Consider the following 8,067-nt stretch of genomic DNA (forward strand, 5'->3'; position numbering starts at 1 on the left):
GCTTATTGAGTAAGACTTGTCACTGTCCCGGACACTCCCTGTCCCTCAGTATCTGTGTCCGGGGAGAAGCTGATGGATTTGTGTTACCTTCTTCAGGTGAATCTTTGTGTTCATCGAGGTGATGGATGTCAGAGTCTGGAAATGGGACATTTAATCAGTCCGAGCACCTCTTGTCAGTATCCGGGACTCCCAGGTCAGGCACAGAGCAATTAACACACAACAACAACAACTTGCATTCATGTAGCGCCTTTAACATAATAAAAGGTCCCAACGCGTTTCACAGGAGCGATTATCAAACAAAATTTGACTCCGATCCACATAAGGAGATATGAGGACAGGTGACCAAAAGCTTGGTCAAAGAGGTAAGATTTAATGAGCGTCTTAAAGGAGGAGAGAGAGGCGGAGATCCGGAGAGGTTCAGGGAGGGAATTCCAGAGCTGAGGGCCGAGGCAGCCGAAGGCACGGCCGCCAATGGTGGAGTGATTTAGGAGAAAGGCAGAAATCTCGGAGGGTTGTGGGGCTGGAGGAGGATACAGAGATAGGGAGGGGCGAGACCATGGAAGAATTTGGAAACAAGGATGAGAATTTTAAAATCGAGGTGTTCCCAGACCGACCAAAAGCAAGCACAGGGGTGACGGATGTACAGGACTTGGTGCGAGTTGGAATACGGGGAGCAGAGTTTTGTATGAGCTCAAGTTTATGGAGGGTGGAAGATGAGAGGCCGGCCAGGAGAGCATTGGAGAAGTCAAGTCGGCTGGAGATGCGCAATGTTACAGAGGTGGAAGGAGGCGGTCTTGGTGATGGAGAGGATATGTGAGTAAATCTCTCTCTGCACTGTCCCGTCAAACACTCCCAGGGCAGGTACAGCACGGGTAAGATACAGAATAAAGCTCCTTCTACACTGTCCAATAAAACATTCCCAGGGCAACGACAGCACGGTTTACATTTTTTTTTCGTTCATGGGATGTGGGCGTGGCGGGCAAGGCCAGCATTTATTGCCCATCCCTGATTGCCCTTGAGAAGGTGGTGGTGAGCCGCCTCCTTGAACCGCTGCAGTCCGTCTGGTGAAGGTTCTCCCACGGTGCTATTAGGTAGGGAGTTCCAGGATTTTGACCCAGCGACGATGAAGGAACGGCGATATATTTCCAAGTCGGGATAGTGTGTGACTTGGAGGGGAACATGCAGGTGGTGTTGTTCCCATGTGCCTGCTGCTCTTGTCCTTCTAGGTGGTAGAGGTCGCGGGTTTGGGAGGTGCTGTCGAAGAAGCCTTGGCGAGTTGCTGCAGTGCATCCTGTGGATGGTACACACTGCAGCCACGGTGCGCCGGTGGTGAAGGAAGTGAATGTTTAGGGTGGTGGATGGGGTGCCAATCAAGCGGGCTGCTTTGTATTGGATGGTGTCGAGCTTCTTGAGTGTTGTTGGAGCTGCACTCACTCAGGCAAGTGGAGAGTATTCCATCACACTCCTGAATTGTGCTTTGTTGATGGTGGAAAGGCTTTGGGGAGTCAGGAGGTGAGACACTCGCCGCAGAATACCCAGCCTCTGACCTGCTCTTGTAGCCACAGTATTTATATGGCTGGTCCATTTAGTTTCTGGTCAATGGTGACCCCCAGGATGTTGATGGTGGGGGATTCGGCGATGGTAATGCCGTTGAATGTTAAGGGGAGGTGGTGAGACTCTCTCTTGTTGAAGATGGTCATTGCCTGGCACTTGTCTGGCGCGAATGTTACTTGCCACTTATGAGCCCAAGCCTGGATGTTGTCCAGGTCTTGCTGCATGCGGGCTCGGACTGCTTCATTATCTGAGAATTTGCAAATGAAACTGAACACTGTCCAATCATCAGCGAACATCCCCAATTCTGACCTCATGATGGACTGCAGGGGAATCAAGGGATATGGGGATCGGGCGGGAATGTGGAGTTGAGGTCGAAGATCAGCCATGATCATATTGAATGGCGGAGCAAGCACGAGGGGCCGAATGGCCTGCTCCTGCTGCTATTTCTTATGTTCTTATCTTCTTATACAAAATCACAGATGGCGTAATGAATGTTGATTTCAGACAGTAAGGACGGAGGGAGGAGGGAGAAAGTGTTGAATGGGGAATTTACAGCTTAGAAGGGACAGGAGACGACAGAATTTTCAACAGAAACACCAACAACTTGTATTTGTACAGAGCATTTAACGAAGTAAAACATCCCAAGGTGCTTCACAGGAGTGAAATCAAATAAAATTTGATGGTAGAATTTGAAACGAGAGACAAGAAACTAGAATTGTCTGTTCTGAAATTCTATCCTGTAATTAAAGTAGGAACTTTGGTAAACTCCTTTTACAGGATGTTAGAAGGGGAGGATTTACAGATGGGAAACTCAAACCAAACATCACGTCAAGGTCTGACAGTCACTCGATTCATCAGGACCTGAAGATCATCGGCCTTTGGATGTAGAAGGAAAAATCACCAATCACAGCAGTGAGAAACTGTACACGTGTTCTGTGTGTGAACATCCTTTCAGCCAATCGTCTCGCCCGTGAGACACAAACACAGACGTGCCGGGAATCAACAGTGGAAATGTGGGGACTGTGGGAAGGGGTTCAGTTGCTGGAAACTCATCGACCCAGTCACACGGGGAGAGGCCGTTCGCCAGCTGAGTGTGGGAATGGATTCACTCGCTCATCTCACCTACTGCCACACCAGAATCTTCGTAATGTGTAGAATCCGTTCACCAGCTGTGTGTGTGGAAAGGGATTCACTCGATCATCCCATTCACTGACACACCGGCACAGTCACACCGGAGAGAGACCGGTTCGAGAAAAAGTACGAGGTAAACTAATGGGTCTAAAGGCTGACTAGTCCCCTGGACCTGATGGCTTGCATCCAAGGGTCTTAAAGGAAGTGGCTACAAAGATAGTGGATTGGAAAACCGCAAACATAACACCCCTATTCAAGAAGGGAGTGAGACAGAAAGCAGGTAACTATAGACCAGTTAGCCTAACATCTATCATTGGGAAAATGCTAGATTCCATTATTAAGGAAGTAGTAGCAGGACATTTGGAGACTCATAATACAATCAAGGAGAGTCAACATGGTTTTATGAAGGGGAAAACATGTTTGACAATTTATCAGAGTTCTTTGAGAATGTAACGAGCAGGGTGGATAAAGGGGAACCAATGGATGCTGTATATTTGGATTTCCAAAAGGCATTCGATAAGGTGCCACATAAAAGGTTACTGCACAAGATAAGAGCTCATGGTGTTGGGGGTAATATGCTGGCATGGATAGAGGATTGGCTAATTAACAGAAAACAAAGAGTCGGGATAAAAGGGTCATTTTCAAAATGGCAATCTGTAACTAGTGGGGTGCCGCAGTGATCAGTGCTGGGGCCTCAACTATTTACAATATATATTAATGACTTCAATGAAGGAACAGAGTGTCTTGTGGCCAAATTTGCTGATGATACAAAGATAGGTGGAAAAGCAAGTTGAGATGAGGACACAAAGTGTCTGCAAAGGGATATTGACGGGTTAAGTGAATGGGGAAAAATTTGGCAGATGGAATATAATGTGGGAAATATGAAGTCGTCCACTTTGGGAGGAAAAATAAAAAAGCAAAATATTATTTCAATGGAGAAATACTACAAAATGCTGCGGTACAGAGGGATCCGGGTGTCCTCGCACAAGAAACACAAAGTCAACATACAGTTGCAGCAGGCAAACAGAATATTGGCCTTTATTTCTGGGGGGATGGAGTATAAAAGCAGGGAAGTCATGCTACAACTGTACAGGGTGCTGGTGAGACCATACCTGGAGCACTGCGTACAGTTCTGGTGCCCTTATTTAAGGAAGGACATACTTGCATTGGAGGCAGTTCAGAGAAGGTTCACTAGGTTGATCCCGGGTATGGAAGGGTTATCTCATGAGGAAAGACTGAACAGGTTGGGTCTATACTCACTGGAGTTTGGAAAAATGAGAGGAGATCTGATTGAAACATACAAGATTCTGAGGGGACTCGATAGGGTCGATGCAGAGAAGATGTTACCCCTCATGGGGGAATCTAAAACTCTGGGTCATTGTCTGAGAATCAGGGGTCGCCCGTTTAAGACGGAAATGAGGAGGAATTTCTTCTCCCAGAGGGTCGTGATTCTTTGGAATTCTTTACCCCAAAAAGCTGTGGAGGCTGAGTCATTGAATACATTCAAGGCTGAGTTAGACAAATTGTTGATCAGCAAGGGAGTCAAAGGATATGGGGAAAGGGCGGGAAAGTGGAGTTGAGGTAAAAATCAGATCAGCCATGATCCCATTGAATGGTGGAGCAGGCTCGAGGGGCCGAATGGCCAACTCCTGCTCCTTTCTCTTCTGATCTCCCCAGTGCCCCGTCATGTGATCTCCCCGGTGCCCCGTCATGTGATCTCCTGGTGCCGCGTCATGTGATCTCCCCAGTATCCCGTCATGTGATCTCCCCAGCAGTTACCTGAAGTTGATCTTCCAGTCACAGTGGTGGTGGTGAAAACCTCGAGTTAACCGAGGGAACTTGGACTGGGGAATCTGAGGTTTATCTGAAAGGAGTGAGTAATAAAAAGGAAATTAATAAAAACTGATTCAATAAAAGAAAGAAACAGGTGAATTATACTAAAGTGAGCAATAAAAAGTAACTAAAAGAATACAAATTAAACCCATCTGATAATCAATGTTTAATATTAAAATATGAATCAATTATCTCTGGAAATAGATAAATAAATAACTGCAAAGAAAGAATGAAATCTCCAGGACCTGATGTTTTTCCCTCAGGGTATTAAATGAAACAGGTGGGGAAATTACAGAAACATTAGTCATAGTTTCACAAAGCTCTCTGGACTCGGGAATTGTGCCTTTGGATATGAAAATATCACTCCAATATTTAAGAAAGGAGGAAGAGAGAGAAAAGGAAACGACAGATCTGTCAGTTTAACGTCAGGAGTGGGGAAGTTACTGGAATCTATCACCAGAGACAGAATGATTGAGGACTTGAACAAGTCTGAGCTGATCCCAGAGAGTCAGTGTGGATTTGTGAAGGGTGGGTCATGTCTGACTAATCTAGATGAGTTTTTTGAGGTCACTAACAGGCTGGACAGGGAGTGTCGATGAACATTGTCTATGTGGACTTCCAGAAGGCATTTGATAGGGTTCAGCAAAAGAGATTATTCGCAAAAATAAAAGTGCACAAAATTGAAAGTGACCTTGTGACTTGAGTTGGGAGGTGGGAGACAGAGAGTGGGGATAAAGGGAACGTTCTTTGATTGGTGGGATGTGACAAGTGGTGTTCCCCAGGGATCTGGACTGGGGTCTCAGCTTTTCACCATATTTATCAACAACTTGGATGAAGGAAGAGAGAGTTTTATATCCAAGTTTCCAGATGACACTAAGTTCGGAGACACAGTAAGTTGTGTGGATGGGAGCAGGAAGTTACAAAGGGACAGATTAAGTGAGTGGACAAAACTGTGGCAGATGGAGTTCAGTGTGGGGAAGTGTGAGATCATCCACTTTGGATACAAGAAGGAAACATTGGAGTATTTTCTGAAAGTGAGAGACTGGGAACTGTGGAGGAGCAAAGGGATTTGGGGCTCCATGTCCACAAATCACTAAAAGCTTGTGCCCAGATACAAAAATTAATCACAAAGACTAATGGAATGTTGGCCTTTATCTCGAGGCTGGAATACAAAGGGGAGGAATTTATGCTTCAGTTCCACAGAGCCTGGGTCAGAGCCCCTCTGGAGAACATATATCCAGAATATTAAACTCCAGCCCAGTTCTGAGGGTTATTTACATCAGAAACAAACCTGCAACTGTCAGAATGAACATGGTTCAGTCCTGGATGTGATTAACAGCAGAATGCAACCCCCGCATCACAGGTGAACTCGCTGGTGTGTCAGAAGGTGGGATGAACGAGTGAATCCCTTCCCACACACGGAGCAGGTGAACGGCCTCGCCCCAGTGTGAACTCGCTGGTGTTGCAGCAGGTGTGACGACTGAGTGAATCCCTTCCCACACACAGAGCAGGTGAACGGCCTCTCCCCCGTGTGAGGACGTTGGTGTCTCAGCAGGTTGGATGAACAAGTGAATCCCTTCCCACACACGGAGCAGGTGAACGGCCTCTCCCCAGTGTGAACTTGCCGGTGTTGCAGCAGCTTGGAAGACTCAGTGAATCCCTTCCCACACACGGAGCAGGTGAACGGCCTCTCCCCAGTGTGAACTTGCTGGTGTTGCAGCAGCTTGGAAGACTCAGTGAATCCCTTCCCACACACGGAGCAGGTGAACGGCCTCTCCCCAGTGTGAATTCGCTGGTGTGTCAGCAGGTGGGATGATTTAATTAATCCCTTCCCACACACGGAGCAGGTGAACGGCCTTTCCCCAGTGTGACTGCGTTGATGAGTTTCCAGGTGGGATGGGTAATTGAATCCCTTCCCACACACTGAGCAGGTGAACGGCATCTCCCCAGTGTGACTGCGTCGATGAGATGCGAGCCGGGAGTGGTAACTGAATCCCTTCCCACAGTCCCCACATTTCCACCGTTTCTCCATGAGCCGGGTGTCCTTGTGTTTCTCCAGGTTGGACGATCAGTTGAAGCCTCGTCCACACACAGAACACGTGGACGGTTTCTCCCCGCTGTGAATGGTGCGATGTTTTTTCAGACTGTGTGACTGGTTAAAGCTCTTTCCACACTCAGTGCACTGGAACACTCTCACTCGGGTGTGTGTGTCTTGGTGATTTTCCACTCACACTGATGTTTGAAATCTTTTCCCACAGACAGAACAGACAAACATTTCTCGTTCCACATTCAAAGGTCGATGATATTCAGGTCCTGATGATTCGAGTGACTCGGTCAGATTTTGACGTGATATTTGGTTTGAGTTTCCCGTCTGCAAATCCTCCCCTTCTAATACCCTGTAAAAGGAGTTTACAAAAGTCATCACTGTAAATACAGGATAGAAATTCAGAACAGACAATTCTCATTTCTATGGAACATTCTTCCCGCTCATTCCCCCAGACTGTAAATCCCCGTCCCACACACTCTCCCTCCTCCCTGTGCTGAAATCCAAACCCATCGCACCATCTCCATCATTTCTTCCCTCCACTCCCAGTTTCCTCCCTCCCTCTACTCTGGTCGGGTTCAGTTCTCCACCCCCTGGGAGCAGAGTGAGAGGAAAATAAATGAGGCACAGGGACCCTGAAGCCCCGCCCACTCTTTGTTCCCAGTCACTGGGACCCTGAAGCCCCGCCCACTCTTTGTTCCCGGTCACTGGGGCCCTGAAGCCCCGCCCACTCTTTGTTCACAGTCACTTGGACCCTGAAGCCCCGCCCACTCTTTGTTCACCGTCACAGGGACCCTGAAGCCCCGCCCACTCTTTGTTCCTGGTCACAGGGACCCTGAAGACCCGCCTACTCTTTGTTCCCGGTCACTGGGACCCTGAAGCCCCGCCCACTCTTTGTTCCCCGTCACAGGGACACTGAAGCCCCGCCCACTCCGTTCCGAACAAAAATGGCCGCGCATGCGCCGTGATCCCTGACTTTGACCAAGATGGCGGCCAGTTCCCCGCTCACCCGCCGGTCGGGCCTGTCACCGCGGTGTAAACACGGGGCCTGTGGGCTCTTATTCGGTGCCTGAGGCCTACACCTGGTGTTTATGAAGCTTCCCTGCCCACCCCCACATCCAATTCCTCCCCGGCGCCCACCGTCTCCTACCGGATCCCGACCCGCCTGTTCCCTCAGTCCCTCTCCACCACTCGCACCGCGCATGCTCAGAGCACAGCCCAGTCCCGCGCCTGCGCACTGGGCTCATGTCGTCACTGATAGGGCACTTTCTGGGCCGCGGGGGATTCTGGGTAAACTCTCCGCCATTGAAGGTCCGAATCGGTGAACAGAAATTTCGTCATCGCATCGAGATTGGGGCCGGAGGGACAAAAAACGTTAAACAAAATCAATCAATAAATTATACAGAAACCCGAGTGCCCGGGCCCTCAGACAGGGAGCGAAGTTCACTGGTCGCCACTTTTCCTTCACCAACTCGCACCTCAGGCCCCGCCCAGTCTGGTTCAAT

General features: G+C 48.6%; 1 pseudogene; it reads right to left on the reverse strand.

Moving 5' to 3' along the window:
* Positions 1-5,822: 5,822 nt before the first annotated feature.
* On the reverse strand, positions 5,823-6,742 carry LOC137315816 (zinc finger protein 135-like; annotated as a pseudogene).
* Between the last annotated feature and the right edge of the window lie 1,325 nt (positions 6,743-8,067).

This window comes from Heptranchias perlo, unplaced genomic scaffold (assembly GCF_035084215.1).
Source record: "Heptranchias perlo isolate sHepPer1 unplaced genomic scaffold, sHepPer1.hap1 HAP1_SCAFFOLD_56, whole genome shotgun sequence".
Lineage (NCBI taxonomy): Eukaryota > Metazoa > Chordata > Chondrichthyes > Hexanchiformes > Hexanchidae > Heptranchias > Heptranchias perlo.